The 13141-nt window shown below is 35.7% G+C and overlaps 1 long non-coding RNA gene across 1 annotated transcript; it reads right to left on the bottom strand.

Moving 5' to 3' along the window:
* Window positions 1–5893: 5893 nt before the first annotated feature.
* LOC147833612 (uncharacterized) lies at window positions 5894–11730 on the bottom strand. The gene is made up of 5 exons (XR_015509132.1): window positions 10975–11730; window positions 10102–10264; window positions 8647–8813; window positions 8245–8320; window positions 5894–8110 (listed from the first exon to the last, which is right to left on the bottom strand). It is a non-coding gene; the product is annotated as an uncharacterized LOC147833612 (long non-coding RNA).
* Between the last annotated feature and the right edge of the window lie 1411 nt (window positions 11731–13141).

The following is a 13141-nucleotide window of genomic DNA, read 5'->3' as shown; positions in this document are numbered from 1 at the left end:
TTCATTTTCCTTCGATTAGTCTCTTATTTATCAGAGGTTACCACAGCAGAATTAACCACCAACTATACCAGAATATGTTTTACACTTCGTATGCTCTTCCAGCCGCAACCCAGTACTAAGTAACACCCATACACTCATTTATATACATACACTACGCCAATTTTGTTTACCCAATTCACCTATGGCGCATGTGTTTGGACTGTGGGGGAAACCGGAACACCTGGAGGAGACCCATGCGAACATGGGAAAGCTTGCAAATGTCACACAGAAATGCCAACTGGCCCAGCCAAGACTTGAACCAGTGATCTTCTTGCTGTAAGGCGACAGTGCTACACACCGAGCCACCCTGCAAACCCATTTGTTGCAAACTATTGTTCATTTTAATACTTTATCAGTTCTTTACATCTGTACCAAAAACAAATGGTGATATAGTCATTGCTGACCCCTGGGTTAAGCGGATTGTCATTGACATATCATTATAGTTTCTATATTCCAAATGTTTAATTAAATCTATTGTGCTCACATCTGTGTGTGACCATGATGGAGATACTATGATGTAAACACCATCACTCGATTGCGCTGCAGTTTTTTCCTGAATATGTTGTTCTGCTCATTTATGCTTTCAGGACCATGGGAAATGTGTGGAAACTGCTAAATTATACAGAGAAGGACTTAGTAAGCATGAAAATGAACGAAATTTTGATGAACTAAATAGACTGTATTCTGCTTTATTTATTATTACAATTGGAAGTCTTTAGTACTCTACTCGGTTAGTACAGGCAGTACAGTACATGATGATTACTTGTCATTTTCAGCAACAGTAATCAGCAAAATATGCTATATTCATTTGGTTTAGTGCACTGCTTACATTCTGTTCTCCATCATGGACAACTGATGACTAGTCGTAAAAACACTCTATTGCTATATTATCTATATTAGTAAATGTAATGAGAATGTGTAATAATTAATAATGTATTAATGAATGACAATGTTGGGTAATAATTAAAATAATGTCAAACTTATCATGGATTTAGACTTACCCAGAAAAAGATTTTTTTTTTTTTTTTTTGGCCTTGCATGATTTTTTTCATAAATGATCATGTCAAGAGAATAATATGAGAACTTTATTGTTCTTCGGGTCTCTCTCACTGAGCTTTAATTATGTTTTACACATGCACATGGTAGTTTTATTACTTCCCAATTGGAACACATTTGGAAACCCCTTGAAAACACTTTAGTAACCTTCATGCATACAATAACGCTTAACTAACTTGTCTATTGAGACAAGCAAATTTAAGGCTGCTCTGCGGGTTCTGAAATTTCAACATAAACATATAACGGTACATAAAACCACCCTAACATTCTTTTTTAATTATTTAAGCTCATTGTCTGAAGTCTATGGCACAAGTGCACTTTTGCTAGGATAGCGAGAGGACAAAATGGCACATGGTCTAAAATTGTCACTATTCTCTTAATGAGTCATAGGTGTTTAAAGTGAGTCATAGGGGTCATAAGTGCGTAATATGCAATAAAGCAGTCATGAACAAAACAGATTTGGTGTTTACATGGCCGTGATTTAGTATTTTCATTTTGTGAGCACAAAGATAGAGTGCTTCTCTAGAGAGCAAACAGATTTCACAATATATTTTAACAGTTTAGATTTAAGTTTTTCAGTTTACATGTTTTCTTAGTCGTTTTATTCCTCATTTTATGCATGCATGTCTTTAAATGGTAGTCTAAAGGTTGTGCGATCAATCATGACAGAAAACATTAAGCAAACAGTACAGTACATAAGAAGCAGCATGGCAAACATCCCAACTCAAAGAGTAATCACTTCAAACTGAATTGTGGAATTACTTTTGAGGACTATTTACATTGGATTATAACGTGGACATTGCAAACTGGTAGACATTTTCACATTTAACAACTAGGGGCTAAATTTACTAAACAGGACCAATTTGCATTTACAAAACAGTGCAGATAATGGGCATAGTAAATACTATTAAGGGGGGAAAATAATATACTATTACCTTCCTGTCGTGTTTGGGTCAAATCTGACCGATTTACAACTTAAATCACAAATAAATTTTGTGTTTTACATCTGATTGCCTCAAGGCCTTATGATATCCTCCACACTATGCATTTGAACATATAAAAGTGATGATCACCTTTTTCATTGAATTTTGACTGTTTTAATAAACGTTGTTACACCTGTGGTGTTCCTGGTCAAAAGTGACCACCATAGGAAATGTGTATCCAGGCTATATTAATTTATCAGACAGAAAACATCCCCACACACTACCCCTACTCACTCACAAACTCAGTCACCCACCCACCCACTCACTCACTCAGCCACCCACCCACTCACTCACTTGCTCTTTTCATACTAAACAATGTCTTTTGCGGGTACACATCTCTTTTACGCGCTTATGTGCTGATCATACAGCCTAAACTCACAACGATACATAACTATTTTATGTTTTGTGGTTCAGTCGTACATAAATGTACGATTTTTTAAAGGAGGCGATGACCCCAACTCCACCCCTAAACCCAACTGTCATTGGGGATAAGCAAATTGTACAAAATTGTATGAATGAGATTGTACAAATTCATACAGATTAGCCACTAAATTACTCAATTGTGAATTGCAGTGAGATAGCATTGGATTATCCAACGTAAATCAACTTCCTGATAAAACTTCACACAGACTGTGTCTGTTATGTGAATCCATCTTCTTTCTCTTTCTTTCTTTCTTTCTTTCTTTCTTTCTTTCTTTCTTTCTTTCTTTCTTTCTTTCTTTCTTTCTTTCTCAGTTCAGCCATTCTCTGAGTCTAGCAGGAGCATTGTAGGTTGGCTTAGCAACAATTATTTTATTATATTAGACTGTTATTATCTCACTCAAAAATGACCCAAGTATAACTAGTGCTAGTTCTGTGTCCATGCTCACCGAATATACCCTCAGTCACTATTCCCTATATTAGTACACTTGAAGGACTGGAAATGCGATCACTCAGAACACAGGAAAGGATAGCATTTTGTTTGTGCTTTTTTGTGCTTAACTACACACAATAAAAGGAATCTTTTCCATGGTAAAATAAGTTTAACAGCAATCCCCTGAATTTTCTATTTTAGAAATGGTTTTCTTGTTTCTGAACAACAGCATAAACTACTATGACAATGATGACCTTAGGTACTGATTATGTGTTTTATTCAGAGATTGAATACCATTTTACATGACATGTAGGCCTATTGCCAGAGTGAAAGCAGCAGCATATAGTTTACCTCATTTGAAACTAAAATAACTTGCAAAGTTTGAAAATAAAAGTTAGAACTGCGTTGGACTTTTTATTTATAAATTTATATCAGTTACTCTGTGCATTTTGAATTAGACTATAAACCTTACTATTTTGTTAGAGTTCTGGTATTTAAAACACGGTTTTAATAGTAACCTGCTTAGCTAATGTTTTTATTTGTATAATTTGCCAATTAAAAAGAACTTTAGGTGGATTGTTATAACTATCAGTACTATTTTAGTCTAATGTAAGAGGCTGCTACTGTCTACCAGAGGTCACATTTTTAGCCGGATACATTTAGGCAGCCTTCATGACTGAATTTAAATATGCTGTTTTTTTTCTACCAAGGCAACCTGGATTGCTTAAATATAGTGGGCGGGTTACAGCGACCAAAAAAAGGACAGACATTCCAGCATAGAATGCACATTTTCAAAGGAGAATATCTGACTTTAGTATAATTTTACAAGTACATTCACTTACAATGTTTCTTCAAACATATTATAGTATTTTTAGGCTTTAGAACAGGGATAACCAAACTTGTTTCTGGAGAGCCAGTGTCCTGCAGATTTTAGCTCCAACCCTAATTAAACGCACCTGAACTAGCTAATCAAGGTCTTACTAGGTATACTTGAAACACTCAGGCAGGTGTGTTGAGGCAAGTTGGAGCTAAACCCTGCAGGGCCACCGGCCCTCCAGGACCGAGATTGGTGACCCCTGCTCTAAAATAATCAATAACGTACATAGAGCACATTTAAATACTCCTTTGCCATACAATTTGTTTTACTAGGAAGCTCCTAAAAATACATATTCAATAAATTTGGGAGCAAAAATAGCTGTATCCACACCTTTCAGTGCTATTGTTCTCTTAGCGCATTTAGTAAAAACTGACACAAGTTAGTAACTATTGTTTGAGCCAGACTTCATAAATCTGTCCTTAGAACTCTTAAAGACTAATATAGGTTATATTTTTCGACAATTTATTATTATTATTTTTTTATATTTAAAGGTTTCCTTGGTTTAATTGTGTTGTTATAAGTTCAAAGTTTCATGTGGAATACACGTATTAAGTCATTTTAATGGTTTTGTCACAGCCACAAAAAAAAAAAAAAAAAAAAAGGAGGTTAAATCTTTAAGGTTATTTATTTGAGAGGAGCAACAACAGCTGAGAATGAAACCGATGAGTGGTTAAGCAGAGAGTGATCTCTCACACAGTTCAAAACGGTAAGTTAAGTTCTTCAGTAAACACCAACACACTTTTAGTCACTTCCTTTAAGCAGTTTGGTTTGCATCCACAGGAGAAAGGGAACATCCACGGAAGAGCAAAGGAGAAATCAGGAGAGCCATTGAGGAGGACCATTTGACTTTGATTCCAGCCAGTGAGTGACTGGATGAGGTGAGAGTTTATAGTGTGCAGGTCATTGTGGGTGCAGGTACGGGCTGTTAGTACTCTTGATGGTTCACATGTGTGGTGACTGGTTATTAGCTGTGGTGACTGGGACTGCTGATATGAGCCAAGTGTGTGAGGTTAGTTGTCAAGACTTTTTTTTTAAACCCTTTTTTTATTTTATTATTATTTTTTTTTTTAACCTCAGACAGTAAAATCTGACCCCATTTAAAAGTTTTGAACTTAAACCGATAAGGTCAATCGTAAAAAACTGTACCGTGGCACGTATGGAAAAAACAATAGAAAGATTTTAAAAGCAAAACCTAGTTCAATCTCTAGGTGTCAATCCAACTACAGCACCTTTAAGATATTGCATGCTTATGTGTTGCTGCGTTTCACCATATGCACCCATCTATAAGTACACGTACTAATGCCCTCTTTAGTTACAAAAATATACTGCGACATTTACTTTATACCATTCATTCATTCAATCATTTTCATTCGGCTTGGTCTCTATTTCAGAGGTCGCCACAGCGGAATGAATCGCTAACTATTCCAGCATATGTTTTACCCAGCGGATGCCCTTACAGCCGCAACCCAGTTCTGGGAAACACCCATAAACACTTATTCACAAACACACACTACATACACTACAGCCAATTTAGTTTATTCAATTCACTTATATCGCTTGGCTTTAACTGCGGGGGAAAATGTAGCACCTAATGGAAACCCATGCCAATACAGGAAGAACATGCAAACTACACACAGAAATGCTAACTGGGACTCAAACCAGCGGCAGTGCTAAAAACTGAACCATTGTGACATCCTGACTTTATAACAGATGTCAGTTAAATACTGCAGCCTTTCAGTTGCCTCAAAAAAGTAACACACTAACAATGTGCCTACACTCTTAGAAAAAAAGGTACAAAGTTGTACCCTAACCTTTGTCACTGGGGCAGTACCTTTTCATGGAACAAAATTGTACCTTAAAATAAAGAAACAAATGTGTACCATTGCATTTTGTACCTTTAAGGACATTATTTGCACCTTGGACCATCAAAATGTACCTTTGGCTCTTGTAACCTGCTGGTACAATATTGTACCTTCATCACTGGTACAAATCTGATCCTTAAAGATACCGCCACAGTGACAAAGCACTTTGTACCTTAACTGTGTCAAATGTGTTTCTTTAAGAACTATTAAAAACCATTGTTCTGCTGAACCTGAAAGGCATCAGTTTATTAATGTTAAATATTGGATACATTTTTATATAAAACATTTTCCACTCACAACATTACTTTATTCCATTTATAATTTAGATTAAAAAATTAACTCAGAAAATCAATTTGCTGTAAAACGTTAAACAATACATTTCACAAAAATGTTACAGCATATGCAATAAATGTTTTCATGTACAATAAAACTTAACTTTACATTTTTCATAGCATCATTCATACTTATAACTTGGGTTCATATAAATAATTTTAAAGTTAAAATAAAATTCTGCTAAAGCATTGGAATCATATATGCACAATACATAGGACTGTGACTAAGTATATCAGGTCCGAACATATAAAAGGTCATTAACCAAATAAAGTTCAAGTGCTCCGTAGTCCAGTTCCTCGCCTGGCACCATACAAAACCAATCCTAGTCTTATGAAACATAAAAAGCATAAAAAAGGACTATCGAAACAATGTGGCAGCAACAGTTTCCCCACAGAATCCATAAAGAATCTACATTAAAAAAATACTTCACTTGATTATTTACACAAACTTCTTTTACATGGCTAAGTTTTTTATCAGCAAAATCAATGGCTTGACATTGTTGGTTTCCCTTAAGTGTGTTTTGAAGCTCCCTTAATACAGATATAAATGGGATGCTCACACTCATTCCATTAACTTTCTCATAAATTACCCAACAAGCTACCTGATGAAAACTTTCAGCACTGTTTGTACTTTTTCTTTAATAGAATCCAAATGACATTTGTGTACAACAGAAGTTATGAGAATTTACTTATCTTCACTGAATAACTCACTTATTTAAGTGAGCTGCCATACAGTATTGGCATATTCATCCGGAGTTAAAGGACATACTAAATCCACCCATCATGTGTGCATATATATTGTTCCACAAGATAAAAGCCATAGCAGCACACACATTTAAGATCTTACTGCTGAAAATCAGAGGTAAGCCTTTAGTAGAAATCAATTTTAAATCATCCAACAAAGGTTTCAGAATAACATTCATGTGCTGCTTAAATATAGAATGCTTGACTAATAAGACAAAGTGAATATGCTTTAGCTGAGGACTGTATTTTACTCCTATATTACCAACAGTATAATAGATAGCACAGAGTTTGTGTTTGTTTCTTTCTAGAATCCCATACATCTCCATGGCTGCAGTATTTTTTCAGCACATCCACAATGGAAAAAATATGGAAAACATTTTATTGCTATTATCATCCCTTAAATATGCTGCACATGTTCTATCATGTCCAATTGACATGTACAGTATTCTTTGAACAAATATTTTGAGTCTATTACTTTACAGGCCACAGCAAAAAGTCAACTGACTGTAAATGCCCTTAAAGTTTAAGAATTTATTTGCTATTAAATCCGTTTTGCTTTAGATGGTGGCAAAGCAAGGAATCGTAGTTTTTTTTTTGAGCAATTTAAACGAATTCATCTTTCAAGAGTTCTTACTGAACAGACTGTGGGAGGACATTTTTCTTCTCTGCATTTCAAAACAAAAGAAACTAGACTCCCCCTGAAATTAGTCAAAAGATCATTTATATCCAGTATAGCATCTTCAGGAGCATCTACTGCAGTGTCAGAGTTCACTTCATTGTCACTATAATCGATGTTGGCTTCACTGTCCCTAATGTCAATTTCATCCTCTTCAGTGACAATGTTTTTTTGTTTTTTTTTTAGCCAAATGTGAGTTCTGTGCTTTCTGTATACTTGAGGCCGAAAAGACTCATGTTTGAAAAAGAAATGTTGACAGTCATCAAGTCCACAACAGATGGAAAGGTTATGCTTATGAGCATAAATCAGTTGTATACGTTTGATTAATTTTACAATAGTAAAATGTCGTCGTGAACACTTCAGACATGTGGCATCTTCACAGTCTATGATACTAGATTAATAAACCTGACAACAGCAATTGGCAATGGCTTATCTTTTGGTGCGGATATCTTTAACACATGCCTTTGGTGAAAGAGCAAAGTGTTCCTGTTGTGCATGGGATATGCATGGTTGAACACAAAATATGGACAAAAAGCCAAAAGAATGCCATTCTCCACTTCAACTGCTCGGCAGATCCCTCAGATCCTTCCATTTTCACAGTGCTGAAGATTTTCTTATCACTGAAGACTTGTTTCCAGCCAGATGCTCCCAAAATCTGCACAGTGGGGTAGGGTGTGACTGGTGCTTCCTGGACATAATGTAAACTTAGTATTAGAAGTTAGGCATGAATTAAAATCAAGTTCCTAATGACTTGTTGCAACTGCAGAAAAGACTAAAATCAACATCAATACATTGTTACTAAAAATTGTATGGATGGAATACCTGTCCAATGCTTAGAAAAGTCCACTTTCTCCTAAAAATCACTGGAGGTAACACCAGAAAAGCATGAAATCCATATCTAAGAACACATTAAAAAGGTATTAGAGGTGTAATAGCTTAAGTTACTCATTGTTTATAATTTAATAATATTAAAAATAAACAAAAGTACAAATAATTATACCTACGCAAAATTGCATAAAAATACAAAACAGCAAAAACACTATATGGCAATTTACATTTATGTTTTTTGTAGATGCCTTGTCAGATTTCAGAGATTTTAGAGATCAACTGTGCAAATTTAAGATTTTTTTTTTTTTTTTTTAACCAAGAACCAATAAAAACATAAAATTCTATTTTGATTTTCTAAATTTTCAAAAGTATGTCTAAACAGAAACGTATGCATACCACAAAGACTCTCTGCAACAGCTTCACTTATTGCATTCATGTAATGTGATTCTATATGAGATTTCTTCATAGCCATCTTCAACACACTGGTCAATTTTGTTGAAATAATCCTGGAAACACCGGCTTTAATCAGTTACAGCATGCATTCATCCCATTTCTTGAAAAAACTGAAATGCAGAGAAGACAAATAATAAAACCAATTACTTTTTTTTAATGTTGTTTTTCACCATTATCAAAAACAATTCTTTATTGTAACAAATGTATACAGAATGGCCTTCTCTCGGGCACTTTTGAAGGTGTAAAGGGCATAGACAATTATTGTGAAATGGATTGTGAAAAGCTACAACATATTACTTTTAAATGTTTTTAAGTAAATGACAATTAGTGGCCATTGTATGGAAATAAAAAAAAAACATTTTAGCAACATATGGTTTTATGCGCACGCACACACGCACAGTTTTTTTTTTACTTGCATCAAGTTTTACTCGTACACTCTTTGGGAATTTTTGTAGTGTGAAAGCAGTAGGAAATAGTGATGGGCCCTTTGTGCTGTTTAGACAAGGGGATGATGCTGAATTGAGGTGAAACATTTAAAAATCTTTACTTAGTAAACTTGATACATATTAATAATGCGACAAAATTGGTCAGTATATTCATGACACAGATATTTATGTTTCTAGTATGGATTAGCATGTTTCCTGCTAGGGAGTTAATGGGGTTCTGAGTGGTTGCTAAGGTGTTTTGACTGGTTGTTAAAAGCATTGCAAGGCAGTTGCTAAGATGTTCTGAGTGTTCTGAGTAATAAACCAAACTTAGTAGCCACTCAGAACACCCTAGCTACATCTTAGCAACCACATAAAACACCCTAGCAATGCCTTACAAACTATTTAGAACACCCTAGCAAGCACATAGCAACAACTCAGAATAACCTAGCAACCACCTAGCAACATCTTAACAACTGGTTGGAGCACCCTAGTAAAAGCCTAGCAACACTTTAGCAACCACTCAGAACATCTTAGCAACCGCCTAGCAATGCTTTAGCAACCAGTCAAAACACCCTAACCAAACCTAAAAAACTTCCTAGCAACCACTCAGAACACCCTAGCAACTACTTAGCAACACCTTAGCAACCATTTAGGACCCTTTATTAACAGCAGGAAACATGCTAATCCTTACTAGAAACATGCCTTTTTGAAAATCTCTTTCGTGATTATACGGACCTATTTTGTCAAATTACTGATATGTATCATGTTTCGTTTCAATTTGCTCAAACTAAATGTTTAAATGTTTAAATATTACTCTTAAAAACACTGCAATCATTTCAAGCAATTTTATACTGAAACTCAAAAATCACAAATATATTAAGCAGGTAGGGCTGCACAATAGATTCATTTGAGGTACAGTTAATTATAATACAATAATTGTGTGCAAGTGAATAACTGCTGTTGTACTTGCCTTACATCTGTGGATGCAGCCGGCCTTTCAGACAGCTCTACACTTGGGTTCTCTTTCAGTTGCTGGATAAGTTTGATACATTAGACTTGCTTTTAAAAAGATTACTCAAAAAGCTGCACGGTCATGTGATAAGTGAGACCAGCACTGACCGTTTCCCCAAAATCTAAAAGACAAAGAAACATTAACGTTATGCAATTTTCGGACAGGACGATTGTTTTTAGTGCATGATCAGATAATTTGGTATTCTTGTAAACAGAGTGCACTGGGCAGATTACAATGCAATGTTTGCATAAACGTGCAGTGAAGGCAAGATGCTGGCTTTACCCCGCACAAACTGTATACTGCACCAAAGGTCTCACGTTACATTATTACCAATAAGGGAGAAAACGCGAGCCATCTCACTGGATCCTTTGCAAAGCTTCGCGAAGGATGCACCGAAAATCCGGCACCTTTCATAAACACAACGCCTCGAGGCATTAAAATAAAAGTTTGAATACACTGTGTGCAAAATACTTTGTCTGACATGTAATTCACTAGTCATGTTTCTATGAAATGCCAAATAACAAGCTTTAATATACAATACAATAACAGACTCAAACTTTCTCAATACGTCTACGTAAGTACGGTTATCTTTACCATTGAAAAGGCCTTTAGAAAAAGAGACAAAATAACAATGCCTTTAATGTTACACTCGCATGGCACATGATGAACAAAACAAAATATATTAAAATAATTTAATAGTACTGCAAACCTATGACACACGAAACCGTAACATTAAAGTTGTACTTTCTAAAGTCATGTTGGGTTTCTGAAAAACTTTATAACGTTAGCCTATATTTGGTTTGGTTACAAATAATGTTCCATATGACTCACCTCTGAATTTCCTCTCTTCATAACTCTAGTCCAGCCTCCATTAACGTTAAAACACGTCCTTCGGATGATAAAGAAGGCAAAGCCATGGTGTTGTGGTTGTCTGCTTCCCACTATCTGTTCAGATGGTCAATTCCGTTGCCATCTGTAGAGATTTGTTTATAGGCGTCCAATAAACCCCCTTAATAAAAGTTTTGTTTTAAAGAGCCAAAAAGTCGGCTTGGGTTGTCCTCTGCTTTTTACTATCCGTTTTTAACCTCTGCGGCGAGTCAAATAAAGCACCAATTCCAAAAATTGTAGAAATAAACAGGCAAAAAGTAGACTAAAGATTTTGTCTGCTTCATGACAGCTGCAGCAACTTTGACTAATTAATGTGTTGTTGCTGTGCCAATACAAAGCAACCAATCATTTATTAATTAAAAAAGTTTGGCGGGAATTATGTATGCCAGCTCACGTGCTCAATAAAAAAACAAACACCAAAATGTTTATTAAATGTTTATTACAAACAGCATTATAATAAATATAGTTCACAACAACTGTAGATGTTTTTGCCAGAACATAATAATTAGAACTTAATATTTAATTAAGTTCTTAATATTTAATTAAAGTAGTCTACATTTAAATGATGAGTTTTAATGTGAAAATTTTCATAAAATCACTTTCCAGTCATATTTATAATAGAGATTGTATTTTAGGCAGTTTGGTGACTAAGATGAAGAAAAATGAATGAATGAACGATTATATTTTATTTGCAAATGTATTGAAGAGGGAGTTGTCCAACATTCTTGTACCTTTGATGGGGGAACAATTTTGTACCTTCATTTCAGTTGTACCATAAAAGGCACTGAACAGTGTCATACTAGCTTTTTCCTGTACCATATCTGGTACAATTTTTACAGGGGTACAAAACTGTTCCTTAAGGTACATAATTTGTACTACCATGTACCTTTTAACTTCTGAGAGTGTAGACACACCTCATTTTCATACCAGCAGCTAATGGCAACACAAATATATCTGCTGTTTAAACAATGTCACACAGGAAAAGTCCCTATAGCATCACAGTACAGTCATAACTGTTGTGTAAATGCATTTATGACTCCTATGAGTTGCGTTACAGAAAACCTGAACACCACCAGAAAAGATGGCACTAGATAACGTTAGAAAAACATACAGTAGACGCGTTTCACACAGACTTTGAGTTCTCCCAAATGAAGCAGCTTGCTGCTCGACTGGTGCTGATATGTCTCTTTCTTTCTCACCTAGGAGTGATTAAGTGTCTCATGTGTAGCTGGTTATTTTGCGACTCTAGCATTTCCAGAATTCAACACCACATACACAGCAGCTCGCAGCACAGGTGTGAGTCAAGGGAAAGTGGAAGGCGATTGCTTGCCAGAGCGTGAACTGAGGGATCATCCATCTGTTCTTCGTCTGACTCAGTGCTTACACCAACACTGGCTGCCGCTCTCTGGCTCTCAAGGGTGATTATGGGAAATGAAGTCTTCGACAGCTCGATTCCCAGAGGCTTTGGAGCCTGTGGTTGTGCTTTCTGAGGTTTGCGAAACTCACTTTATGCCTGGAGATCACTCAAGCACTGTTCTGGAGGTGCTAAAGATTAGCTCTCACAGCCTGACACGCGGCTTGTTCATCTGAATGATGTTTCAAGCTCTGTTTGGCCACTAATTGATCAATTATTTGAAAACATGCTGATAAATGAGGGCCATTGAGAAGACAGCTTAAGCTCCCAGAAGCTAAATTGGGCTGAAGCGGAGCTGCTCAAAGCTAACTGGAGATTGTTTTTGTACTTTATGGAGTGCTGGGCAATGTGAAGTGTTGTAAAGTTAAAAATCGATCTCTGACAATTATTGGACTTCTCATTATCTGCTATTTCCATGCTGTATTCATATATATTTTTGCACTGTATTGAACCAAGGTTCACTGAAAATACATGGCTCTGCCTATGAAACCTGAAACACATTGCTTCGAGTTTGTTTTGCTGCACTTTTCTCTCAAGACAATTCAACACAAGGACATGTAACAAAGAATGGCATGAGATAAAACTTCATTTGTTGAAGCAACCTTGTTTTTGAGCTATTTTATCGATCTGTGTTTCAAAGGACTAGTAACCATAACACAAGTACAGCACCATACCATGTGAGTTATTGAGCAATCT

The sequence above is a fragment of the Danio rerio genome, chromosome 15, assembly GCF_052040795.2.
Source record: "Danio rerio strain M-AB ecotype USA chromosome 15, GRCz13ab, whole genome shotgun sequence".
NCBI classification, from domain to species: Eukaryota; Metazoa; Chordata; class Actinopteri; order Cypriniformes; family Danionidae; genus Danio; species Danio rerio.
This window is presented reverse-complemented; position numbering and strand designations above follow the sequence as displayed.